Here is a 15,105-nt window from a genome sequence, read left to right on the forward strand (position 1 = left end):
GTGGCAAGAAAGGTCGTAAAATTCAGTTAACATTTTTTTTTAATTAGCAACAGAAATGTTGGACTCAATTGTGGTCATATATTGCCCCTAACCCTGTATAGAGAAGTTCTGATTCCATTCCCCCCCCCCCCGCCCCTAATATTGTAAAACAATAAAAAGCAACCTCCATGGTTCCTGTTTCCTGATCTAGCCTATGTTGAAAAGTTCTCAAAGAAAACCTCCTTGGTTTTTTTTTCTGAGATTGGGAAACTACAGATTTCAGAAGTTGCTGAATTCTTGGATTAAATAAACTCAGTATTAGGGGAGGGGCAGTTTAATAACTTTTAGAGAGCAACAGAATCCATGATAACATATGTATTAGTGAAGAATGAACTCCCTCTAAAATCATTATCAGGGAAGAAAAGAAAGAAAAATAGAAGGAGGGAAGGAGGGAGAGAATTAAGTAAGAGTGGTGGGTTCAGACCAGTTCGGACTGGTTTGGCCGAACCGGTAGTGGTTTAGCGACCTGGGTCACTGAAACTGGCAGCGACCCAGGCCTCTCACGCCCCCAAACCGGTTCTCCTATGCCGCCACCATCTTGATTTTCGGTTCTGTGCATGCACAGAACAATTTTCCTTGCACAAATTTAATTTTTTTTCATTTTTCAACATTTTGTGCATGTACAGATCTATTTATGTGCAAATGTGCACGCACTTGGAGTGTGTGTCTGGCGTGAGCACGCAAGCGCACAAAACCTTTGCGCGCAACAAACCAGCAGTAAGTAAGTAAGTAAGTAAGTAAGTAAGTTTCCGCATGTCTCAGCCTTTTCTCAACTGATTGAGAAAATATTTTCCCCCATTTTACTTGTTGGTCTTTTGGAGACATCAGTTCTTTTCCCAGCCTTGAGCCATCCCAATGAGCTATTACCGTGACGGCGAATGTATGGCATGCATGCAGGAGGTGGCATGCAGAGCTCTCTCTGTAGCCATCTGCGCCATCGCCAGCTGCTCTTCTGGGTTCTGTTGCACGCATGCGTGGTGACCAGCTCCTCTCTTCTGGGCTCTGGCGCGTGCATGCATGCCAGCCAGCTGGTCTTCGCATGAAGGCGTGTATGCATGCGCCAGAACCCAGAAGAGAGCAGCTGGTCACTGCGCATGCGCCCAACGGAATCTGAAAGTGCAGCTGGCGACCGGTCAGCTGCTTTCTTCCAGGTTCCACTGATCTGGTGCACTCTCCATTTTCGGCACTCGGTGCCAAAAAGGTTAACCATCATTGAACTATTGGTAGCAATGTTTACTGACAATTAATTTGAACGTCTCCTGGTACAGATGAATCACAAATGAGCCAATTTGTACAGGTCCTGTTAGATCACAGAGAAGATGTCCTCCAGCCAGCAGTATGTACGCCCAAGGTATTCTGATCATGTAATACATGCTGGTAACTCCACTGGTTGCAACATTTATATGAACAGATGGTTTTTTTTATGTGCTCTGTGGCCTATGGAATCCCTCAGTCGAGCCTGATGCAGAAGATCCAACAGCCAAGTTGATGAGTGCCTAGTTTTGCCTCCAACAGCAAAAGCAAAAACGATGATTTATTATACCAGAATTGCTTCAGTCAAAAATCTTCATTAGAGATGCAAAAAACAAAAAACAGAAACAGAAAAGAAAAGAAAAGGCAAATAATTGGGAATTTGCAATTCTAAGTGCATAAAGTATTTTAAAAAGAGCATTTGGAACAGAACAGAGATGGTTTTGTTTTAGAGCACCCCGATTAAGATTTTAATCAAATTATATTGAGCCAAATAAATTATATTTTGTTTTTGTTCCAGTATCGCTGCTTTCTTTCCCTTTCCTCCTTTAGCTTTAAGCTGCGTTACATAAATTAAACTAAACTATTGATAGTATTGCTGCAGTAGTCCATTGTAAAAGGTGTCCTAACAGTTGGAAGGCACTTGATTTGGAAAGGATCTGATGTTAAATCCAAATACATGTTAACATTGGATTTCCACAGGTAAGATCTCTTTCCATTTGTACCCAGAGTGTTTTGATTCAGTAATAGTAGAGATTGAAGAATAATGTACCGTATACTTGGGAGTATAAGACACACCTTTTCCCCCCCAAAAAGAGGGTGAAAATTTGGGTGCGTCTTATACACTGAATACAGCATTTTTGGCCTCCTGAAACCCCACCCCCTTCAAAAAATGGATGTGCAGAGGGTTTGGGAGGCCTGCAAAGTGCTCCTGGGGACTGGGGAGGGCACAAACAAGAGAAAAATGGACCGTGTTTTGCTCGTCCCCCCACCAGCCCCCAGGAGCACTCTACAAGCCTCCCAAAGCCTATGCACGCCCTTTTTTTGGTGAAAAACCGCTCCGTTTTTGCAAAAAAAAAAAAAAAAGGCATTTTTTTTCATTTTTGCCCCCCAAGCCCCCAGGATCACTTTGCAGGCCTCTCAAACTCTCTGCATGCCCCGCTTTTCACAAAAAATGAGCCATGCAGAGGGTTTGGGAGGTCTGCAGAGTGCAAAAACTGTTTTTTAAAGTTTACCTCTTCAAAATCTTGGTGCGTCTTATACTCCAGTGTGTATTATACTCTGAAAAATATGGTAATTGAGAATAGAAATATGTATGATGATCCCAGAGTGGTTGCTATATATTGTTGGAAGAAATGCCCATCTGGGTTCAGTTCGAAGTAGGGAGAAAGACACTGGAAACATGGAGGCTGCTTAGAAGGATGGTTTAATGGTGAGAGAGTGAGAGGTATTTATACCACCTCTTGGGTTTTGAACTTGAGCTTCCTGTTCCTGTGGCAAAGGCATGTATTCTATTGGTTGCAGCCAGACTCCCATGTGGAGTCATGTTTGTCTGGATCAAGATTGGTGGAACCTTGCTGGGTGATGTAATGAAGGGGCTTAGCTGTGCCATGTGGGGAGCTCTGCTGATAGATAATCCTATTATGTCCTGAAGGGTCATGTCTTAATCCCATCGCCCTGGAGCTGAAGGTCTTTTGTCTTGTAGATAGGCTGACCCAGTCTTAATTTGTACCAAATATCTGCTGTGAGGAGGGAGCTGCAGGGAGTTGCTCTTTGTCTTTAAATACACATTTCTCCTTTTCTCATCCAGGGAAATATAATATTCTGCCTTTTTAATATTTCCTGAAATATTTCATTCTTTTAAGAGGGGTGGGTGCTAACTTTCTTCAATATTTACTCATTGCAAAGAATCTCAGAAGTCTAAACAGTATAAAACACCAACCCGTATTTGTTGCTGTGAGATAGGTGTTCATATAAATAATTTAAATAAATAAATAAAATATAAACCCAGGGATAGAAGCAAGAAGCATATTCTCTACTTTGTCACCAACATGCTCAATGAAGTTTTGTCCCCTCCTAAAAACCTATGCACTATCCTTTATCATCCAAAGGTTGCCCACCCTATAATAAAGGAAATTATGCATTTTCTTTTCCTCTTTGGACAATCATTGTTTTTTTTAATTGTAGGGCTATAGTTTTAGTCTTTCAGGAGGTGATAGGTTCCCTGCATGAAGTGGTCCCCCCCCTTTTAATAGAAGAAAGCATACTCACCCTCTTTCTTTTAATTATTATTACTCTGCCATTAAGCCAAGGGATTTGGCTAAAAATAAATAGATAACAAAGATTTGTGTGGACATTTTGGAATGATCTGAAGTCTGTTCTTGACTAAGCCATTTTTAATTTTGAATCACAGCGGAAATGAATGGTTCTGCAAGACAAATAAGGAAAAGGGCAAATTCTAAAGACATCCACATTTTAAGTACTTATCTATTATTTGCCCCCTGACTACTAATTCTCCCCAATATGTTTGAATGTAAATAGTCACCTTTCAAAGGTACCATTAAGAGCTTTGTATATCTGTCTGCAGTTTGCACAGTTGGAAAAAGACAGCAAATAATGCCAATTCTACCATAAAAACAGATTCGTGCACTGCCTGGGGTAACGTATTCAAGCAGATTTTCACCTTCCCAAAATAGTGAGCAGGTCTGACTTTTCCAGCATGCTTGTCTGCAAGAGGTGAAGGGCCTCCCAAAAGTCTAAGAACTTTGGAAGTTAGACTGTAGACAAATTTAAGGAACTTAAATATTAATAAATGTTTTCATATGGAGTTCCTGAGCAGTAAGAATATAAACTGTAGTAGCAAATATTTAGCAAGCAAGTAGGCTTCAAGAGTAGTGACGCAGTGGCTCAATGGCTAAGACACTGAGCTTGTCCATCAGAAAGGTCGCCAGTTCAGTGGTTCAAATCCCTAGCACTGCGTAAAGGAGTGAGCTCCCGTTACTTGTTCCAGTTTCTGCAAACAGCAGTTTGAAAGCATGTAAAAATGCAAGTAGAAAAATAGGAACCACCTTTGGTGGGAAGGAAACAGCGTTCCATGTGCCTTTGGCGTTTAGTCATGACAGCCACATGACTCCAGAGACGTCTTCAGACAGTGCTGGCCCTTCGACTTTGAAACAGAGATCAGCACCGCCCCTAGAGTTGGGAACCACTTGCACATATATGCGAGGGGAACCTTTACCTTTAGGCTTCAAGAGAAAGCATTCTACATGGGGCTGCCCTTGAAGAGTAATGAGAAGCTTCAGCTGCCGCAACATGTGACAGTTTTGGGCGCCACAGTATCTCAAGATTGATCATATCCCTCCAGAAGTTGTGGATATGCCAATACTGGAGATTTTATGAAAAGGCTGGAGAACCATTTGTCTGCCATGTTATAGTTTTTCCTGCTTGAGCAGGGGATTGGATTAGAAGACCTCCAAGGTCCCTTCCAACTGTGTTATTCTGTTACGTGTTCAAAACAAAACACAACATGCAATCACCTGTTTCCTTTAGTCCTACCGAGGATAGAAAAGCATCTGTTTCTCTTCCTACCAGATAACTATTGAAGTTGAAGTCATTTAACATTTATATGCCATTTAATATTCAAACAGACCCATGATCCTTCCCCTTTGCTGTCTAACTACTGCATTTTTCGGAGTATAAGATACACTGGAGTATAATATGCACCAAGATTTTGAAGAGACAAATTAAAAAAAAAAAGTTTTTGCACTCTGCAGACCTCCTAAAAACGGCCCGTTTTTCACGGAAATGGGCCCGTTTGTTTTTTAAAGAGGGTATGAATAGCTTTTAGGAGGGTTGTAGAGTACTCCTGGAGGGTGCCCCCCCAAAATGTGCAAAAAACGGTCCATTTTTCACGAAAACGGGACTGTTTTTTTTGTCAAAAAAAGGGCATGCATAGCCGGAGGCTTATAGACTGCTCCTGAGGGCTGGGGTGGGGTGGGGGGCAAAACTGAGCAAAAAAAGGCCTGTGTTTTGCTCATTTCTGCCCTCCTCAGCCCCCAGGAGCAGTCTATAAACCACCTAAAGGCTATGCACGGCCATTTTAGTGAGGGGGCGGGATTTCGGGAGGCAAAAAATGCTGTATTCAATGTATAAGACGCACCCATATTTTCACCCTCTTATTTGATGGAAAAAGGTGCGTTTTATACTCCGAAAAATACGGTGTGTTGGGAGGATAAGCCAGTTTCATCGTGGCTTACCTGCTGTATTATTCTGAGATTAACTATTTCTCTGCTGGCAATAACAATACCGCTGCACAAATGACATTCGGCCTATATTAAAATGTATCTTTCCCTGTTTTATAGGCTCAAAGCATGTTTTGCCAACTTCTTGGTGTCTTCTCAGCCATCTTTGTGAGAGGCCCCCCCCCCGTATATAAAACACGTTCTTGTTCTTTTCCCAAATGCCGACTACTTCTCACAACTTGTACGTCTTGGGGCAGCATGGCAGACTATATTTAGCTTCCCTATCCTGCCCCACAGGCCTGTTGGCTAGATGAAGAAGTTGAAACAATTCTGTATTTTTGCCTGCGTATAGATGTCAATGAAGTCACCAGAATCAATACTGACCTAAAGGACATTTTGACCATTGAAAGACAGCGAATAAATCTCTTGAACCAATAATAATGATATTTGTCTAGAAACTAGAGCATCTTACTGCCTTAAAAACTGTAGATATAAAACTGAAAAAATGATGCCAAGGTGGGGTTTCATCACATTTTGTACATCCATAGGTGCAAATTAATGGTTGTAAGTCAAAGTCTCAACCGTCCCATTGGCTAAACCAGCAAAGGAAACTCCTGGGACAACTTTATTTTACCAAGAGTATAACTTGAAGATTCCATGTAGGCACAGAAGTAGAAAAGCCAATTCTAACGTTTCGTGGGCAACAGCACAGGAAAACATTTCCTTTCTCCCTTGTCGTCCCACTGTCCATACTGTATGTCTAGCCAGTCGATTATACTTTGCTTTGGGAACAGTCTCTCCACCTCAGACTCTTCCATCTGATAACTTTTGGATGCTGGATTTGTCTTAGGCTTTAAGTCAGCATAATACAGGGGTGTCCAAACTTGAGAACTTTAAGACTTGTGGACTTCAACTCTCAGAATTCCCCAGCCAGCCATGCTGGCTGGGAAATTCTGGGAGTTGAAGTCCACAAGTCTTAAAGTTCCCAAGTTTGGACACCCCTGGCATAATAGTATTCCTTTGCCCTCCCTGATACTTCCCTCCATTCCAATGCCTTCCTTCCCCTCCTCCCATTGCTGCTATCTGGTTGTGAGCATTTAGCGAGCCAACCATGGCACAAAGACTAGCTTTATATGATTAAGTAAGTATAAAGCAGTGTAGCTAGTTGCTATTAGGGCTCCATTCAGGTGATATTGTGGGAAATATGTCACCTACCCTGTTTTCCCCAAAATAAGACCTCCCTGGATAATAAGTCCAATCGGGCTTTTGAGCGTATGCACTAAAATAAGCCCTCCCCTGAAAATAAGCCCTCCCCGAAAATATTGCAACACAGCCATGAGGTGACCACGCTCGCCTCCTCCTGCACCTCAAAAATAATAAGACCTCCCCGAAAATAAGGTCAAGCGCTTATTTCGGGGGTCAAAAGAAAATAAGGCCCTGTCTTATTTTGGGGGAAGCACAATATAATTTCTTCAGTTCTCTTCTAGTAGAGAGCACCATCCCACAGTGGCTTGAAGAACTATTGCAACAAGTTCTTTTCTCAGCCTGGCTCGCCAGAGTGATTGTCAATGGTATTTCCCTAATGGCTTTTGCATTGTTATCCAGGCGTCTTTGGGGCCCACAAGGAAACAGCTTTGATACTCATTTTCTGTTCTGATACTCATCTGTTGTTACATGGGGAAAGTCATAAATTTTTCAAGCTTTACCTACAGTGAAACTATTTTACTTGAAGATATTTTACGTCATAAAATTAAGTGGGGGAAAAAGAGAGAATGGTGAGTTACAACAGCGTCTGGCAGTGGGCTGTGGTCCTGCAGAGTGTGTATTCTTTTAGTAGCCCTAACCCTTATGGAATTGGTTTTGTAGTTCTTTTCATCCATACTAAAAAGAATAATAAGAAAAAGGTGTGAAAAATTGATGGCGGTAAAACACGGAGAAAGAATGAAATATACATGTATGAAATATCCCAAGTCAGACTTAAAAGTAAAAAACATATCACGAATTTAGGAGTGGTTGAAATAGTGTCTCAAATATCCTCTCCTATTTTGTAATTCTTAAGAGCTAAAGATTTCAGTGCCTGCATTCATATATCACCTTAAGCTGCTATGCAGTTTGTCTGCTTCTGGCTTAATCTGAAATATAAATCTAGCTATAGTTTGTAATAATTTTTATAGTTTGTAATAATTTTTATCACTTAGTGTTATACAAGCAATGGCTTAGCCCAATGTTTTAACAGCCTATAAATTCGACCTCATAGTGACGGAAGAGCAGAAGTGACATTGCACATATCATAAGTTCATTGAAGAAATAATGTGAATTATGTTCTACCACAGGGGTGTCAAACTCAAGGCCCGCAGGGTGCTTAGATCTGACCCATGGGGCACAGCCCTGGAAACAGTGAAGGACTGGCCCGTAGGGCCTCTGCCAACTAAAACTGAGCTCAGGAGGGTCACTGGCATAGGGTTGCAGGAGGCCGTTGCAGCCGAAAACGGAGCTTGAGAGCCCATTTTCGCTGGCAGAGCACTTGGGCTGCCCTAGGTACCCCTGATATGAGTGACATCAAGCTGGCCATGCCCATCCTGTCCATGCCCCTTGCCCCCCCCTCCAAGATCAAACACAACCCTGTTTCAGCCCTCAATGAAATTGATTTTGACACCCATGTTCTACCAGGTGCATATGGTATAATCCTCACACTGGTGTGCACACCTCTTAAGAGAATGGCAAAGGGTAACTTACTTCTGACTGTGACTTACTTCTGACTTTGTTTCAGTGTTTCAAGAAGCCAACTGATGGTCTGTATATATCTAGATCATCAACAACAGAACAACCGTGGTGGTACAGTGGTTAGAGTGCAGTATTGCACTGCTCACTGCCAGAAGTTCGATCCTGACCAGCTCAAGGTTGATTCAGCCTTCCCTCCTTCCCAGGTAAGTAAAACAAAGAACCAGATTGTTGGGGACAATAAAACTGTTTAAGAGAGGGCTGAAAAACACTATGAAGCAGGATATAAGCGCTATAATGGCCAAAGATAGGTGGACATCACTGATATTCATTTTCTCAGCTAATTTGAATATCGTGTCTTCCCTAAATTAAATAAGTAGGAAAGTAACTTTTTTTATTTTTACCTTTTTGTCTACATCAGGCCATTGACCACATTTGAAATTTGGTGATAACAATAACATGTCTAAGCAGTAATGAAAGTAAACTTGTGCTTATTTTCTGAATTTATTTTTAATTAACAGAGATAGATGGGAAGTGGAAGTACTCTATAGAAATGATGTTCTGTGTACTTTTAAAGTTTTTGATAGCTCATTGTACAACCTTAATGCCTGAACACCTGTGAAATGTCTAGTGTAACAAATGAAGCAGTGTCCAGGATGTTTTTTCTCAAATTCATTTTAAAAAAGTAAACCTTGGATCCCAGTAGTAAATCAGTGAAATGAGATTTATGTTTTATGCCATATGTATGGTCAATGTATTTAAATGATTCCCAGATGGAAAGTAAATCAGCAGGGTGGTGGTAAAAGTTTAAGCCTTTATTTTGCTGATCTTCCTACAATTTTTCAGTGAAATGTGTGACTCCTCCTGTTTAGGGGTAGATTGCTGCGGGCATTACTGCCAGTTTGCATTGAGTTGCCATGCCCCTCCAGCCCTCCGAGGTCAATCACATGATGCAGCCCTCAATGAAATCAAGTTTGACACCACTGCTCTCTATACTCTCCACTGCCTGAACAACAAAATGCACAGGTACAGTATATGTGGTACCTTGCTCAACAGTAGTAACTGTGAGAGGGATCTTGGAGTCCTAGTGGACAACCATTTAAATATGAGCCAGCAGTGTGCAGCAGCTGCTAAAAAAGCCAACACAGTTCTAGGCTACATAAACAAAGGGATAGAATCAAGATCACGTGAAGTGTTAATACCACTTTATAATGCCTTGGCCACACTTGGAATACTACATCCAGTTTTGGTCGCCCTGATGTAAAAAAGATGTTGGGACTCTGAAAAGAGTGCAGAGAAGAGCAACCAACATGATTAGGGGACTGGAGGCTAAAACATATGAAGAACAGTTGCAGGAACTGGATATGTCTAGTTTAATGAAAAGAAGGACTAGGGGAGACATGATAACAGTGTCCAATATCTTAAGGGTTGTCACAAAGAAGAGGGAATCAAGCTATTCTCCACAGCACCCGAAGGTAGGACAAGAAGCAATGGATGGAAACTAATCATGGAGGGAAGCAACCTAGAACTAAGGAGAAATTTTCTGATAGTTAGAACAATTAATCAATGGAAGAACATGCCTCCAGAAATTGTGAATGCTCCAACACTGGACGTTTTTAAGAAGATGTTGGACAACCATTTGTCTGAAGTGGTGTAGGGTTTCCTGCCTAAGCAGGGTGTTGAACTAGAAGACCTCCAAGGTTCCTTTCAACTCTGTTATTCTATTCTATTCTAAAATATTTCTTGCTAAAACATCTAAACTAAAGGTTATACCCAGTAGTAGATGAAGCATTCTTCAAAGTCTACTAAACTGGACTTTCTGAATTGGAGCCAGCAGTTTCCCAACACGAAATGCAGCACCCTTGAAGAGAGAATTGAAGGTGTTGCTTGTTCTTGAACCATGTACCATTCTCTGCAACCACTGAAGAGTTGAAAATGTATCACTTGATAATGTAGCTCTGCATATGTAGTAGTTCTGCGTGTCTTTAAGGAAATGATTGTATCTAACCCAAAGGAACGCAAGTAACCCGAGGAACTGTATTTCCTAAAGCTTCCCTTCTAAAGCTTTCCTTCTGTATTTCATAAAGCTTTCCTTCTGAGGTTTCTGAGGATATTTCAAGCTGTCCTCAACCGACCCAGCTGCTACTGTCCTTCCAGAGGCTGAAATCATTCAAGGTACCTGTGCAGAAGCTCTCAATATGGCAATTTGCAAGGCACAGCTGGCGGGCTTCTCCCCACCTGTACATAAATAAACAGATATATAAGCCCTGCGATGCCATCTCTCAACATATGTTTTTACAAAACATTTGTAAAGACCTTCAGACAATGTGGATCTCTACAGATTGCTGAAATTAGTGTTAAGTAAAAAACATAATTTACTTTCAAAGTGTTTACAAAAGAATGAAGTATGGCGTTCTTGAGCAACTTAGCAGGGAATGAGACCGAAAACAATATTCTGCAATATTCATTGGGAAGAGAAGGTAAAATAGTCACACCTTTCAAAGGTGGAAAGGGGGCATAAGCACACCAGCGTGCCTACCGTCCCTGTCCTACTGTCTGTAAATACATTCTCCCCCCCCTTATTTCAGTTCCTCTTTGTCTATACATATGATACTATTATATACAGTCCTTAATTTACAACCCTTCATTCCATTTATACATGTTTGTTCATCTCTACCTATACATTGCTAATTTCTCACTCCTGTGTCTTCTTCATTTAGTCTTTCCTTAAGCTTTACACCTGTCCTCTAGCCATTTGTACCACTCGTTCCATATTATATAATATTCTGTTTCTTCCTTTTATTTCTTTTGTAAGTTTGCCAATCTCTGCACACCATTTGTGCCATTTTTCCATGTGTTTTCATACTTGTTTCCTTGTACTTATTGACAAAAATAAAAATAAATAAATAAACAGTGCATTTTGTGTGAAAATATAAGCTATATTGATATTACTATTTATAAATGCTTTCAAGATATGAGAAGTGAAATGAAAAGTTTTTTGTACAAATGTATCTTGGTGCTCATTGTTAACTGGTTCTGGGAGGCACAATGAGTATCAAAAATGATGAGTACCAAATAATTTTTTTCCATAAGGAATAATGTAATATATCACAAGGCCATCAACACTAACAAGTTCTAGTGTGCGTGTCAAGTATCGAACAAATGATGAGTATCGGGACAAAATGTTCGTGTCAGAATGCGTTGAGTTGAAATTTGATGAGTTTCAAAGCAGTTGAGTACCAAGGTACCATTGTATTCGCAGATATGGGAAATGTTAATGAAATGAAAAATAACAATAGCAAGCTGATCAAATTACGGGAATAGGAGTTTGCGTAGAGACTAGCTGGGCCATTAGCCTCCTTCATAATGTAAGATGAAAAATGTATGTTATTTTTCTTTATTTGCAAATGCATTTTAGCAAGGTTTAACAGCCAGACTTAATTTGGGGATAACGAAAGGGCAAATAACAACATATCATTGTGAACAATTGCAGTTTTTAGTTAATACAGAGCAAATAACATGCTGGCGAATAACAGGATGTTTTAGCCTAAATAGGAACAATAAAGTGAATATCTTTCCCTTCCTTTCCAAAATTCAAGCAGGGCACAGTAAATAGGCAGAAACTAGGGCTGTAGAAAAACCTGCACAAATCCTAGGAATTCTGTTTTACAGATAAGCAAACCACCTTATTTCTTAAAGCAAACAGGATGCCTCCCCCAAGACCTTTCAGAAAGAAAAGAGTTTGGAAAATTATCTGAATATTTCTAGCACCTTTTACCACTCTCTTTTAGTTTTCAAAAATGGGTAGGGACTAGGGAGATTGAACAAGCTTGGAGAACCATGAAATACCTGTTTGTTCCTTGGATTCAGCCTCGGCTAATGAGCAAGGAAGTGCTGAAAGAAAAAAGGGTTTTAAAAACTTGAATATCCTTCAACAGGAATGGGCCATTGTCTGTATTAACAAAATTCAACAGTGATGTGTTTTGCCTGTTTGTGTTCTGACCTGGGCTTCCCAAGATCATAAAGCAGACTCCTCGCCCCGATAAAACCTCTTTTATTTAGGTTAAAGGGAATTTCTCTCCAGCAAAGTCCTGGCAAACAGTCTTCCATGAGATCTCACAGCTACAGACCTTTATCATGCTTGGAGAGCTGCCAAGCTGATATCTTCCAAATGCCACACTGTACCAGTAATTACTTGGCAAGAAGTCAGGAACAGATCTTCACTCTAATGAATTGAACTACCGTATTTTTCGGAGTATAAGACGCGCTGGCGTATAAGACGTACCAAGATTTTGAAGAGGCAAATTAAAAAAAAAATGTTTTTGCACTCTGCAGATCTCCCAAAAACGGCCCGTTTTTTATCAAAAAATGGGCATGCATAGCCTTTAGGAGGCTTATAGAGTGTTGTTGGGGGGGGGGGGGAAACAAGCAAAAAACCGGGCAGTTTTTCGCTCATTTCTGCCCTCCCCAGCCCCTAGGAACACTCTGGAATCCTCCTAAAGGCTATACACGGCCATTTTGGTGAAGGGGACGGGGTTTCGGGAAGCCAAAAATGCTGTATTCAGTGTATAAGACACACCCAGATTTTCATCCTATTTTTTGAGGGAAAAGGGTGTGCCTTATACTCCGAAAAATATGGTAATTGTTTCGTCCAAACTCTCCTCCCCTTTCGCTGCTCTTTATTCCCTATGGGAAGGGGCCATTCACAGTCCACCTGTGCCTTTACTCCTGAATTGGCCCTTGCTCCTTAGCTATTCCCTTTTCCTGGCAGCTCTGTGCGTACGCACCCCAGGAACAAGCTCCAGCTGTTCTTCTCCCCACTGATATCCGACTCTGAAGGCAGCTGATAACTGTCATACGGCCCTGGCCCTATATTTCTGCCTCCAATGCAGATCACTCATCAGAGCCTTCCCCAGACTCCAGGACTGACCCATGTTCCTTGTCAACCTCCTCACTGTATGAGTGTGCCACCAGCTCCAATGGCTGCTGGCAGGCCACAACACTTTGTTTTTAATAAAGCAATATTGTTAAAACAAGGTTTGCTTTTGTTAAAATGGATAAAACCAACACACACTCCTTTAGACTCAGTAATGTCTGAATATCTGAAAGCACAAGCATGGCATTTTTGTAAGTATTTTCAACAAAACATTCATTTTTGGGAAGGGGAGAAGGTGTCTTCAAGTCACCCTTGACTCACAGCAACTGCCAGGACATGTCCCTGCAGTTATCTGCAGTTTCAGGTGTGGTTTGCTATTGCCTCCTTCCCAGGGCTGAAATGGAGTGACTGGCCCAAGGTCACCAACGTGGCTTCATACCCAAAGTGGGTTTGGAACTCATGGTGTTCTGGTGTCTAGCCTGGTGCCTTAAGCACTGCACCAAACTGGCTTTATATTATTCTTACACTGTGAATATGGATACTTTATAGAAGGAAATTTGTAATATTTGCTTCTACCCAATCAGTATTTTGGCAAGAGCAACTCTTTAAGGTGAATACAATATGAATTCCAATCATATTGGTATTTGCATATTACAGTCCATTTATTTTCATTTCATGCCATTAATTTAGTTTATCCTCCAGCACTCATTCATCTTAATGTTTTAAATAAATAGACTGCATATTTTTGATGAATTCCTAATAGGCGGATTCAACCCTAACATATAATAAAATGGTTGCGTGCAAGCACTTAAATTCCTTGGGATGGAATATTAAGCCAAAGATACCAACTCTTTGCCTTCCAGATGTTGGAGCCACAATCCTCATAAGTAACACCCTGCATAGCCTGCAAATAGGAATTCTGGGAGCTGTAGTTTGGAGCCTGGAAGGTTTCTATGTCACCAGCATTGAACTTATGTCACAGCATAGAATTTACTTCTAACTAAACATCTAAAAAACTTAGACTGAGTTTTACATACATTTCCCAGGCAGGTGAAAAACAACAAAAATATTCATTTTCCTTCCCAGAGGGGAAAATAATAACTTGGGGAGAAAACATTGAAGAACTATGAAGGAGAAAAGAAATACATCTTCCACCAGAAGTGTCAAATATAACAGAACAAGAAACAGAATAACAGAGTTGGAAGGGACCTTGGAGGTCTTCTAGTCCAATCCTCTGCTCAAGCAGGAGGCCCTGTAACATTTCAGACAAATGAGTTGTCCAATCTCTTTTTAAAAACTTCCAGGGATGGAGCAGCCACAACTTCTGAAGGCAAACTTTTCCACTGGTTGATTGGTCTCATTGTCAGGAAGTTTCTCCTTAGTTCTGGGTTACTTCTCTCCTTTATTAGTTTCTATCCATTTTGGTTTGTCCTTACTTCAGGTGCTTTGGAGAACAGTTTGACTCCATAAGAACTTGCATATATACTTATGCAAGCCCAACGGATGTGGCCAGAGTCATATCTATCTTGGGCCATAGAATTGCATTGTATACACAGTTGTATAAGTACTGTAGATTTGGCTGAGATACAGCCAATCCAGTACCTCTGTGGGGCTTCATAGCTGAGCAGTTCTCTCTTCAACAGGGACCAAACAAGGAACAAGAAAGACAGTGGCAAAGAGAGAGAAAGAGAGATGAAACGTTGGTGCCGAATATTAAAATTATGTATCTTTCTAAACATGTGGAATCCACAGAGTGCTGTGATTTTTTTCTCCACTGGTATGAAGGAAAATCAATAAAGGTCATGGCTTCTTTGAACCAATTATGTGCCTCTTGGCAATCCTTCCCATAGAGTAGGAGAGAATAGAATGTTCCTGGGAAAATATATATATGAGCAACTAAGAGAGTACCACTCCTTTGGGGGTGAAATCCAGCAGGTTCTGACAGGTTCTGGAGAACCGGTAGCGGAAATTTTGAGT

The 15,105-nt window shown here is 40.9% G+C and overlaps 1 long non-coding RNA gene across 2 annotated transcripts in view; it reads left to right on the forward strand.

Annotated features, from left to right (window-relative positions):
- LOC309394993 overlaps nucleotides 1–14,865 on the forward strand; it is a 15,198-nt gene extending 333 nt beyond the window's left edge. The window contains exons 1-4 of one of the 2 annotated variants that reach the window (XR_014175833.1): nucleotides 1–12; nucleotides 8,302–8,458; nucleotides 9,125–9,278; nucleotides 14,772–14,865. The exon at nucleotides 1–12 is cut by the window's left edge and continues 74 nt beyond it. This is a non-coding gene — a long non-coding RNA (uncharacterized lncRNA). The remainder of the gene's footprint in view (nucleotides 13–8,301; nucleotides 8,459–9,124; nucleotides 9,279–14,771) is intronic. The other variant, XR_014175832.1, reaches the window with a different exon arrangement.
- Nucleotides 14,866–15,105: the final 240 nt, after the last annotated feature.

The sequence above is a fragment of the Natrix helvetica genome (assembly GCF_964273705.1).
Source record: "Natrix helvetica genome assembly, chromosome: 6".
Classification (NCBI taxonomy): domain Eukaryota; kingdom Metazoa; phylum Chordata; class Lepidosauria; order Squamata; family Natricidae; genus Natrix; species Natrix helvetica.